The sequence below is a fragment of the Oratosquilla oratoria genome, chromosome 40 (assembly GCF_046742065.1).
Source record: "Oratosquilla oratoria isolate Oo_2021 chromosome 40, ASM4674206v1, whole genome shotgun sequence".
Lineage (NCBI taxonomy): Eukaryota > Metazoa > Arthropoda > Malacostraca > Stomatopoda > Squillidae > Oratosquilla > Oratosquilla oratoria.
In genome coordinates this window covers 21,932,170-21,945,337 of record NC_134816.1, presented here as the reverse complement: position 1 = coordinate 21,945,337, position 13,168 = coordinate 21,932,170, and positions in this window count along the sequence as shown.

The following is a 13,168-nucleotide window of genomic DNA, read 5'->3' as shown; positions in this document are numbered from 1 at the left end:
GGAGGGGAAGAATGTCTGTCACCGGGCGATTAGAGATATCTATTTCGTGACGTCGTGGCTTGGAAGGCGCCCAAAATACCTCCGGCCAAAATCCCACACCCACACACATAAAAGACGCTTAGCCGACATATAGCTCCAATATTCGTTTGGGAATCGTGATAGAGCCAGAAAATTATTTGCTATAGCATCATATAGTCTTGCCGAAATTTCGATTGATATACAGTATCAATATGTTGATAATACGTAAACCTTTAATCGATAAGTATTAGACCTTGGTAGTAGTGAGTTTTTTTAATAAAATTCTACTAGTTTATAAATATACTAAATTGTTTTGTTTTTATACAATGTTTTAAGGATCAGTAGGTATTTGGTATTACAGTTGTACATGTTGGAGTAGATGCATTTTTGGGTTACCATTAGTTGGATGATAGCAACTATTGAATATTTCTTTTAGCCTTGTGTAGCCATTTTATGCTGAAATGTTTTTAATGACTGATTTAGATCCAGGTATATAATATTATATGAAATATTGAATTTCACATTAACGTAGTATGCCAAAGCCCTGTAAGAGGGAGTTCAAAAGGGTTGGTCGGGACGACCAAGTGGTAACTGTCGAGATCTGTAAGGGGCTGGTAGAGAAATAGGTAGAAAGTGGGATAGATAGTGATGTTTGTATTTTTATGGATCGGGTGTTTGTAAAGAGCACAGTTCGTAGGCGAAGGTTTACACAAGCTCGCTCGCCGCCTTGTGTCATGAAATGGGCGGAAGCCTGTATGACGTGTGTTTTGCTTACTGCTTATAAACTAAGTTTTGTGGAGATTTGAGATTTTTTTAAGTAAACCATATTGCATATAGACTTGTAACAACGAATCTTATTGGAGAAACGGTGGAGGAGAAAATACAATTGTTCACGATTGTGAGACCACTCCCTTAGGGGAGGATATTAAATATAAAGTTAAAGATCATTAAACTAAAGAAATCGTGAAGTCACTGCAAAACTTACCTAGGACCTAACAATATGTATGTTCTCACGGGATTGTTTCATGAGAAGCACGTCGTGTAACCGGTATTCAAGAAAGAAATATATTGTCTGTGGACGAGAACGAAACAGAGCATCCCACGCAATGACCCTCATTCGAATGTCATCGTCATTGAAATTTGTCTCTTTCTGCAGGTGATCCTCTGCCTCGTAGGCGTCAGCCTGGGTGTCCCCAGGGATCTGGTTGGGGCCTCAGGGTTGATAAGTTCCTATGATATCGTGGAGTCTTCTGATCCTGTCCACTTCAACCAGACTGAACAAGTGCACACTCAGGTAAATAGACACGAAGTACAGCGTCTTAGGCAACACACGTATTCGTTTGGCTTGTTACACAGTTAAGCCTGTTGTCCCTGATGAATGAATAATGTCAGTGACTTTTTAGTCTGTCAACTCTTCTCCCCCTCAAAAGAAAAGAAAAGAAAGGAAAAAGTCATGTTACCTATGGTTCCCCTTTAGTCACACATTTGGAAGTGTTATAAATTCACAAATCTAACATTTCTTCACGTATAAAGAATCTATATATATTTCTCTTAATTTATGAAAGTATTGGTCTTTGTGTGACGAGGAAAGGGTGAGAATTTATCACATAATTGCTAGGATTCGGAAAGTGATGCAGCTGTGTGTTCTCTCAATCGATCACAGAAACAACCACGGTGTGTTCTTCCACTCGATCACACCAACAATCATGAAATACTTTACTCGTTAAATAGCTCTAAGATCTAAATTTCATGTAGAAAGTGTTTGTAGAAATGTATAACCCGTATTGCTAATGTCATATACATATAGAGCCAATGTTTCTGCTACAAATTTACTTTAGAAAAAATATATCTTCACTCAGCATTGCAAGTCTAAGATTCCTATAACTGTCCTGAATATTTAAGGGAAATTTACAAGGTCAAACGGCTTGAATTGATGTTTGACCGTGTGAATAGGGTACTTTGTTGTCAAACACGTTTGACAAAATACCCCATTCACACTTAGTTGTGGGTTCGAATCCCGCACGCCTCTCCGATTCCCAGCAGCGAATGTTACCTGCCCCAACAATTACCCCATAGAACAAAGGTGACAGCATCGGGCGCACATACTCAGCGTCTAGTAGTATAGGTTCCTCACTTAATTCTCCACTGTGTCTTTTTTCTATCTTTCTTTTTCTGGAAATATGCCTTTTGGAGTAAACGCCTCCACCATGTCCAAAAACGAATTTGATCAAGATATGTCTGTTTAATTTTCTTGAACTCAACAGCATTTCCTTTGTTTCCAGGCCCCCTCTGCAAATGTTACCGACGGTGTGGATGCTAATGGATACGTGGCTGGACCTTCTGAAAAAATCTGCCCCAGTGACAACATCCAGTTCACCGCCTAGGCTTTCGTGAGCGTTTCCTGGCCCTTCTCGTCAACCCTGAGTTCCATGTCGCTCCACTTCCCTCACTCCGACATGGTTACATATGATGACGTAGTTCAACGGACCACTTACAAACGAATGACAAACTATCTCTGTGTAAATATCATTACCCAAAAACACCAATACATTGAATGAAAAATAAAAAAACATATAATCTATGTACAAACAATATACAAAATTCCACTACAAAAATATGAAACATTTACCAATGGAAAGTGAACTTTCACAACTCTAATGAATGGCGCTATAGAAATGTGATGTTAAAGTTAAATTTTGTAATACATCCTTAACAAAATTTTACTAATAGCCTAGCTTCCTAGAGTTGTTACATTTTCTCTTATACTCACTTTTTCTGTATATTTGTGTCGTTCCCTGTTACCATATTGGAATTCAGTTCGAAATATACTACAATAAAGTCTCCATGTGTTTTTGTCATCTTTGCAGCTAGACCCAGTTATTTGTGAACTGCCATTACTATGACCATGTTAGTGATTCTCTGAGTCCACTCCCATACACACTTAACGGCTTCCGTACCAAGTTCTACTTTTAATTGTTTTTGTCTTTCGCCAAACCATTTAATTCATAGCTGTAAGCACACCTAGATAGCAAAGATAGCTATATAGATATCTAACACAGGAAATGACAGAATTTTTGTTAAGCTATGACTATAAGAAATTGAGTCAAGTGGCTGTGTATGTAGAGAGAATAAGTGATGAAAGACGTGTGGTAAGTGCCAAACACACTGTACTTTCTGGTAGGAGTTTATTACGTAGGTCTACACGCAAGTATGGCAGGAAGTGATCTCTCAAGTGGATGCTAAGGAGGCCTAGCCTTGGGCATGGACGCACACGCGACCCACTTTCCTGATACCGTGTCCCAGGCGGAGAAAAGATCAGGCTAAACAATACAGACAAACATATCTAGGTATATACATAAGAATATACAAAAACAAGAGAACAATTACATATAATGAGGAATATGCATGCAAAATGGTTAAGGGTAACATTATACTAAATACCTTAATGCTATGGCACGTAAAATTGGCATAGACGCATACGCCTGTAGCGTACGCCTAATGACGTATATATAATCGGTTATATAATTGTGTATAGGGCACTTATATAATGTAATGACTACATAGGCTTACTTATACAATACATTTACAATAAATATATGTTGATATTAAGTACTCATGTATAACAAAGAAATGTTACATATACAATAAAGGAGATAACTATACAATAATTAAGTAAGGAAGGACTTGCCACAGACGGTAAGTCACCTGGGTTGGATGGATGCCAAGTGGAGTGATTTTTGGCAATAGCCCTCTTTTATACACTACTATCTTTTCATTTTCTTACATTCTTCCCCTCCCACAAAAACCGATCCCGCGCGAGTGGATGGTCTTACCTAGCTAGTCCAATAGTCCACTTGACAAAGGAATGAACCATTGGCCAGTGAGGTGGTATTTTGTGTGCCTAAGGGAACGGAACGTACCAGAGGACTAGAGGAAAGGTATTGCAGATACATAGGTAGAGGAACTGAGAACAGTCAACTCATTATACATCAACAGTAGAGCTTGTATTGGTGTTGGAAATTGTGATTGTGAGCAGATTGAGGAAAAGGAATGAAAAATGTTGTGAAAGAAGTATCTCGAGATGGAAAGGAAGATTGTGCCTATGTTATTACATGGTGCAGATTTTTAGTTCATTTGATAATGTGTTTAAGGAATATATTGTTGATGGAGAGAAATTGTGCAGCTAAAACATGAAAGAATAAGGGGATGGTTTGAAAACATGGAAAAGAATGGGGGAGGCAGAGGTGGGTGGAGTGAACTGGTGAGGAAGACCGAGAATGAGATGGGTGGATATGGAGAAGGGGGTTTTAAGAAGAGAAAGGATAACGTAGTACTTAATCGACAAAGCGCAAATCATGATAACTTTATATACCAAAATGTTTCTTCCGCCATTGTAAGAGAGGTAGACAGTTAAGGCATGCATCCACTTGTCTGACCTATGTTTGTGTTAGGTTCTTATCGACGAAGGGCCCTACGTCTACCATTGCAAATTCTCCGGTTTTAAAACAATGCATCAAGATACACATTAATATCATTAAAGTATCTAAGGAAATCGGTAACAAAATTTTTACTTCCATAACTTATCAAAAGTACACATTGCAAGCACACATCAATGGAGAAAACTCACAATGAAAAATAAATTAACACACCTTAAAGCTACCATAGTCGATGAAGAAGGACCTGATACATGAAGAAATTGTTAAAAGTTTTCTACTGAGATCACTGTAGGAACCTTATAATCTAGCAGTCCTTGAACAAGATTGTTCATTCACAATTGTATGGACCCCAACATATGAACATGATGGGCGTGTTTACAAGAAAATAATGTGCAAACACGCGATTGAGGGTTGAGGAGAAAGACATCATCGGCGTAGCTCCATGTGTATCCTGTTTAAACTGACAACGCATGGGCAGTCTGAAGAGCTCAACAGTTATTTACCAATACGGTATTTCTGTAATCGTGCCACTCAACCCAGTAATCTTTGGTATCTATCCCCGTAGGATCACTATGCCTTAGATCACTTAGTTAATGGTAATCGCTAAAAATCTCCTGTTACTTTGTGTAAGGGAATTATCTTTAGCCGAAGAATGAACCTTACCAGGCCATTTTCTCGGCGTTCTTCTCGCAGGCCTAAATTGAGAGATCTGCGTAGAAGGTGTCTCATCATATTTCTTGTAAATGCTGGAGATTAATCGATACAAAAAAAGTAGTTCAGCTAAGGAGGTTGGGGAAGACGTAGAACAGCACGAAGTGGTCGAAGTCTATTTTGAAATCAAGATCGAGAGAATACAAGGTCTACTCAACAGCTATCCAGTATTTAGGTCGTTTGCGCATTGACGTCACTAGAAGTGCTTGGCCCAAAGACTATATAGGAAAGACGGGAAAGCTCACGGAGAGCCGCATCGTCCACATATATTTTACTGTGCGGCTCTCTCACTAGATGGCGTTTACGTCAATCACCAGTTTTAACTGCATCGTCTGTTTCTTGATTAAATATGTCAAAGATAAACCACAAGAACATTTCTCCAAAATGAAACCCCCATTTTAACGGTTGCAGAACATGAAATAGGTAAGTCTCCCAGAAACTCTGTGGTGCCTGTACGTTTTCTCCTTTACCTAACATTTTCACTTACGTTTTCACCATTTTCTCTGTGGGCTCCCCTTCAGATGACGTCACAACATGCGCGCGAGCAGACCTTATATTCTCTCGATCTTGTTTGAAATAACGTACTGGACTATGGACGCTCTGGTATATAACGTCAATGCATTAACTAGGAGAGGTGACCAATTTGATCTTGTTTACTTGAGCAAGAAACAATCACAGAAACATATTTTGAAAAATCTGATTGAAAATATTAGATAATAAAACGAAAATTTACATAACTAAATAAAACAATAGGTAGACATATCAATAGGTAAAACAATTGAAAAATAAATAGATACAATACAGTTATTTCCCTTTGGTAGGACACTTTCACCCCTTCCGTCTTGGGGAACATTTGTCCTTCTGGTGGATCTTGAACCAGACGGTTTGCTCCCAGTCGCGATTGGAAGTAAATTGTAATTGATAACGATAACAGTTCATTCTATGACTCGTATAATATTGCACTAGAACGTAGATCAACGTCTCTAAATTGAATACAATCGTTTTGTGTCAGCCAGGACTAAATTCCTAAACGTAGACACAGTAGATTCTTGAGATGATCCTCCAGAATAAATGTAAATTTATCCTTACACTCCCTTTGTAATTGGGTTTTCTCTGTTAAAGATTATGGGGATAAACAGACACAGAGGCACCTTTTATAACAAGTGAGGAATTAAATGTAAGAAAACAATCACGATTCCTTGACCCACTCTACCCAATATAATTCTCATCACGAGGGACCACGGCATGAAAAAATTGAAATGAATTTTAGGCCAGGCTACCTATTTTAAGAAAAGATAACTTTTGGTTGTTTATCGTTTTCTATTGTATTACTGGGGACGGACGACCAAAACTGTTATCTTAGTTTCAAGAAGTGCAAGATCGATCTCAAACTCCACAGTCTTTCCAAAAATTCAGTATAAGTCATTTATTGTGTCGTTGATTTTTTTTTTTTTTAATGAAGACGAACGACCGAAACTGTTATCATGGTTACACCAGGTATAATATCGACCTCAAACTCGACAACTTTTGCAAAAATCTGATTTTGGGAAGAAAAAAAAAACTAGTACTAATTTGGATTTAAGGTGAGGAGGCTACACCAGGAGGCTCATAACTGCGGCCGATCCCGTCACCTTTACTCGATGTTTTTAGACTGTTGGTGCAAGTAACACTCACTGCTGGGAATCGGAGTGCGGGACTCGAACCCACAATTAAGCGAGTTCAAGATTAGTACGCGTACGCTTACGCCACCAGCACTACACCGTCTTGTTAGTTTTGTTATTCCACAATTATGTTGCCTTATCATTGGTTAGTTAGGGTAGTCCATATAAATTCTAGAACAATTGTTAATTAAACGTCTTGAAGCTTACATTTAGACCCAAGGCAGGATTAAGTTATGTCTTATGCCTATCGGCTCCCGTGACCTCATTGCTGGTGGGAGTAGAGTATATATACGGCTGGTCGCTTGGCTTCAGCAGATTCAGCTCGCTCTTCCAAGCTCAACACAATGAAGATTTTGGTGAGTAGTGGGCTTTTATCTCCGTTGTGAAGAAAATATAAAAGACGTGTGGTTGACATATATCTCCAGTACTCGTTTGGGAATCGTGATAGAGCCAGAAAGTTATTTGCTATAGCATCAATATAGTCTTGCCGAAATTTCGATTGATATACAGTATTAATATGTTGATATTACGGAAATCTTTTTATCGATAAGTATCAGACGTTGGTAGTAGTGAGTTTTTCAATCAAATTCCAACCAGTTTATAGATATACTACATTTTTGTGTTTTATATAATGTTTTAAGGATCAGTAGGTATTTGGTGTTACATTTGTACATGTTGGAGTAGATGCATTTTTTGTTACCATTAAGTGGATGATAGCAACTATTTAAGGATATCTCTTTTAGTCTTGTTTAGACAGTTTATGCTGAAATATTTTTAATTAGTGATTTAGATCCAGGTATATAATATTATATGAAATGTTGAATTCCAGAATAATGTAGTATCCCAAAGCCCTGTAAGACGGAGTTAAAAAGGGATGGTCGGGACGACCAAGTTGTAGCTGTCGAGCTCTGTAAGGGTAGAGAGTGGGGCAGATGGTGAGGATTGCATTTGTATGAATCGGGTGTTTATAAAGAGCACAGTTCGTAGGCGAAGGTTTACACAAACTCGCTCTCCGCCTTAGGTCGTAAAATGTCCGGGAGCCTGTATGACCTGTGTTTTGCTTACTACTTTTAAACTAAGGTATGTGGAGATTCGAGGTTCCTTAAGTAAACAATATTGCATATAGCTTGTAACAACGAATCTGAATGGAGAAAGGGTGAAGGAAGAAAAAATCCAATTGGTTTACGATTGTGAGATCACACCAATAGGGGAGGATCTTTGATATAAAGTTAAAGATCATCGGACTAAAGAAATCATGACGTTACTGCAGAACTTGCCTAGGACCTAACAATGTGTGCTCTCACGGGATTCATTGATTGCATATTGAGAAACACGTAGTGTAACCGGTATTCAAGAAAGAAAAGAAAATCTACAAGCATTTATTTCCCACTATACAGAAAATATAATAAAGTGGAAAAAGTAGAAAGTCTGAGACGGACTAAACAAAAGAAAGCGCACGCGATTACTTCCGTTGAATTCTTATACAACTTCCTTCTCTGAGGTACACTCAAGGAATCCCCCGAGAACACGAATGTTGGGTTCTAGGTGAGTTTTGCAGTGACGTATGATTTCTTTGGTACAATGATCTTTAACTTTATAATTAAGATCCTCCCCAAAGAACGTCATCTTACAATCGTGAACCAATTAAACTTTCTCCTCATCCACTCTTTCCTCAATCATATTCGTTGTTACAAGTCTATATGCAATATTATTTATTTAAACAATCTCAAATCTCTGAATATCTCACCTAGGTTACAACATTGTACACATCAGCAATGAAATTGGGCCCACGGCTACTGTTTATAAACACACAGCAAAGAGCCAACTTACGCAACTCACTCGCCTTCGGCTGTGTTTATAAATACATAATCCATAAAAATGCAACACCCATTTCCTACCCCCTCTTTCTACCAACTTATCTACCAGCCTCTTACAGATATGAGACTCTGGACAAAACGAGGCTTCCATGGATCCAGTCCCTGTTCTATGCAGAGCTCTCATTTTTTCACTGAATATAATTGCATAGCGCCAACAACAACAATGTAGGGTTGACTGTGAGTCCGGACCAGTGGTAGTCACCAGAGAACGCCATGCAATGGTCCTCATAGTTCCCATCACTAAAACTTGTCTCTTTCCTTTCCACAGGTGATCCTCTGCCTCGTAGGGGTGATTGGGGCCTCTGGGGTAATCGGTCCTTCTCCTCCCGTCGATTCCAACCAGCCATACTGGCCCTCCTCTTGGAACGCCGCCTTTGACTATTTTGGTTTACACAGCGTCAAGGCTCCCAACTCGGCCCATGACTATCTCCCACGACACACTCGGGTAAATAGATCCGAAGCACAGCTTCCTAGGCAACACAGGTTCTCTTTTGGCTTGTTATCCAGTTAAGCCTGTTGTCCCCGATGAAGGAACAGTGTTAGTATATATATATATATATATATATATACATATATATATATGTATATATATATATGTATATATATATATGTATATATATGTGTATATATATATATGTATATATATATATATGTATATATATATATATATATATATATTGTTTAATTCATGAAAGTATTGGTCTTTGTGTGACGAAGAAAAGGTGATCATTCATTGCTCAATTGCTGGGGTTCGAAAAGTGATGTAGCTGTGTGTTCTTTGACTCGATCACAACAACGATCACTGTGTGTTCTTCCACTCGATCACATTAACGATCATGAAATACTTTACTCGTTAAATAGCTTTCAGAACTAAATTTAATGTAGAAAGTATTTGTAGAAATGTATAACCCGTATTGATATTGTCATGTGCACGTAAAGCCATTGTTTCCGCTACAAATTTCCTTTACAAAAAAAAAAAAAAAAAAAAAAAAAAAAAAAATCTATCCGCACTCAGCATTGCTAGTCAAGGATTTCTATAGCTGTTATGAGGATTGGTTTAAGGATTTTCAAACAAGCTTATGAAGTGGTGTTTGACCGTGTGGATGGGGTACTTGGTTGTCAAACACGTTTGACAAAATACCCCCATTCACACGTTCAAACAACATTTCAAAGACATGTTTGACAAACCATTTGACCGTGTAAATGGCCCTTTAACGCCTGTTGGTGCCGGTGGCGTAATCGGAAGCGTGCTGGTCTCGCATTCGCTTAGTTGTGGGTTCGAATCCCGCACGCGTCTCCCATTCCCACCAGCTAATGTTACCTGCCCCAACAGTTACCCCATAGGACAAAGGTGACGGCTTCGGCCGCAGGCACCCAGCGTCTTGTAGTGTAGGCTCCTCATTTAGTTTCTCCACCTTATCAAAATTATATGTGTATATACTCGTATATACATATATTTGAAAGATGAATTGTGGCAAGATATGCCTGTTTCAATTTTTTTTTAACTCAACAGCAATTCCTTTCTTTCCAGCCTGTCCCTTTACATACTCCTGGATGCAGGGTTGGGCCTTCGGGAAAGGTCTTCTGCCCCAGTGGCAACATCGAGCTCACCGCCTAGGCCAGTGGTTCTTAACCTGTGGGGAATTCCCCACTGGTGGGGAATGGCGGAGTTGCCAAGTGGGGAATGACCGGTTGAACAGAAAAACCACTGTCCTTTTTTTTTTTTTTTTAATCGATGTGTTTTTGTTTCTCTTTTTTTGTTTCTGGTGTCTTCTTGTTGTCACATTTCGTGAACTTGTTTCCACTCACAAATAATCGATAGTGCTTCAAAATTTAATACATTACATCCAAATATTGACTTACTTTACAAATCACAACCATTTACAGACTGTTTTAATAACAAAAACAACCAAAATATGAGGTATTGTAAGTCATGCTTGGGTAAAAGTGACAACACTGTATATTTACGTACTAAACAATGCATGGGTTAAAATCGAATTTGTACAAATAATATACAAAATACCACTACAAAAATATGAAACATTTACCAATGGAAAGTGAACTTTCACAAAACTAATGAATGGCGCTATAGAAATGTGATGTTAAAGTTAAATTTTGTAATACATCCTTAACAAAACTTTACTAATAGCCTAGCTTCCTAGAGTTGTTACATTTTCTCTTATACTCACGTTTTCTGTATATTTGTGTCGTTCCCTGTTACCATATTGGAATTCAGTTCGAAATATACTACAATACAGTCTCCATGTGTTTTTGTCATCTTTGCAGCTAGAACCAGTTATTTGCGAACTGCCATCACTATGACCATGTTAGTGATTCTCTGAGTCCACTCCCATACACACTTAACGGCTTCCGTACCAAGTTCTACTTTTAATTGTTTTTGTCTTTCGCCAAACCATTTAATTCATAGCTGTAAGCACACCTAGATAACAAAGATAGCTATATAGATATCTAACACAGGAAATGTAAATGTAGTAATGAGAGAATTTTTGTTAAGCTATGACTATAAGAAATTAAGTCAAGTGGCTGTGTATGTAGAAAGAATAAGTGATGAAAGACGTGTGGTAAGTGCCAAACACACTGTACTTTCTGGTAGGAGTTTATTACGTAGATCTACACACAAGTATGGCAGGAAGTGATCTCTCAAGCGGATGCTAGGGAGGCCTACCTAGCCTTAAGCATGGACGGACGCACACGCTACCCATTTTCCTGACACTGTGTCCCAGGCGGAGAAAAGATCAGGCTAAACTATACAGACAAACATATCTAGGTATATACATAAGAATATACAGAAACAAGAGAACAATTACACATAATGAGGAATATGCATGCAAAATGGTTAAGGGTAACATTATACTAAATACCTTAATGCTATGGCACGTAAAATTGGCATAGACGCATACGCCTGTAGCGTACGGCTAATGATGTATATATAATCGGTTATATAATTTTGTATAGGGCACTTATATAATGTAATGACTACATAGGCTTATACAATACATTTACAATAAATATATGTTGATAGTAAGTACTCATGTATAACAAAGAAGTGTTACATATACAATAAAGGATATATATATATACAATAATTATAAACAATAATTAAGTAAGGAATGACTTGCCACAGACGGTAAGTCACTTGGGTTAGATGGAGGCCAAATGGAGTGCTTTTTGGCAATAGCCCTCTTTTATACACTACTATCTTTTCATTTTCTTACATTCTTCCCCTCCCACAAAAACTGATCCCTCACGAGTGGGTGGTCTTACCTAGCTAGTCCACTAGTCCACTTGACAAAGGAATGAACCATTGGCCAGTGAGGTGGTTTTTTGTGTGCCTAAGGGAACGGAACGTAACAGAGGACTAGAAGACATTCTGAAAGGTATTGCAAATACATAGGTAGAGGAACTGAAAACAGTCAACTCATTTTACATCAGGAGTAGAGCTTGTATTGGTGTTGGAAATTGTGATTGTGAGTAGATTGAGGAGAAAGAATGAAAAGTGTTGTGAAAGAAGTATCCTGAGATGGATAGAAAGATTGTGCCTATGTTATTACATGGTGCAGATTTTTAGTTCATTTGATAATGTGTTTAAGGAATATATTGTTGATGGAGAGAAATTGTGCAGCTAAAACATGAAAGAATACGGGGATGGTTTGAAAACATGGAAAAGAATGGGGGAGGCAGAGGTGGGTGAAGTGAACTGGTGAGGAAGACCGAGAATGAGATGGGTGGATATGGAGAAGGGGGTTTTAAGAAGAGAAAGGATAATGTAGTACTTAATCGACAAAGTGCAAATCATGATAACTTCATACCAAAATGTTTCTTCCGCCATTGTCAGGTAGGTAGACAGTTAAGGCATGCATCCACTTGTCTGACCTATGTTTGTCTTAAGTTCTTATCGACGAAGGGCCCTACGTCTACCATTGCAATTTCTCCGGTTTTAAAACAATGCATCAATATACACATTTATATCATTAAAGTATTTAAGGAAACCAGTAACAAAATTTCCACTTGTATAACTTATCAAAAGTACACATTGCAAGCACACATCAATGGAGGAAACTCACAATGAAAAATAAACTAACACATCTTAAAGCTTCCATGGTCGATGAAGAAGGACCTGATACATGAACAAATTGTTAAAAGTTTTCAACTGAGATCACTGTAGGAACATCATAATCTAGCAGTCCTTGAACAAGATTAATCATTCACAATTGTATGGACCCCAACAAATGAACACGATGGACATGTTTACAAGAAATGTGCAAACACCCGATGAGGGTTAAGGAGAAAGACACCATCGACGTAGATCCATATATATCCTGTTAAACTGACAGCGCATGGGCAGTCTGAAGAGCTCACCAGTTATTTATCAATACGGTATTTATTGTATTCTAATTTCTGATAACATTATGTATAGATTATAGCTCTGTGTAGACATGCAGGA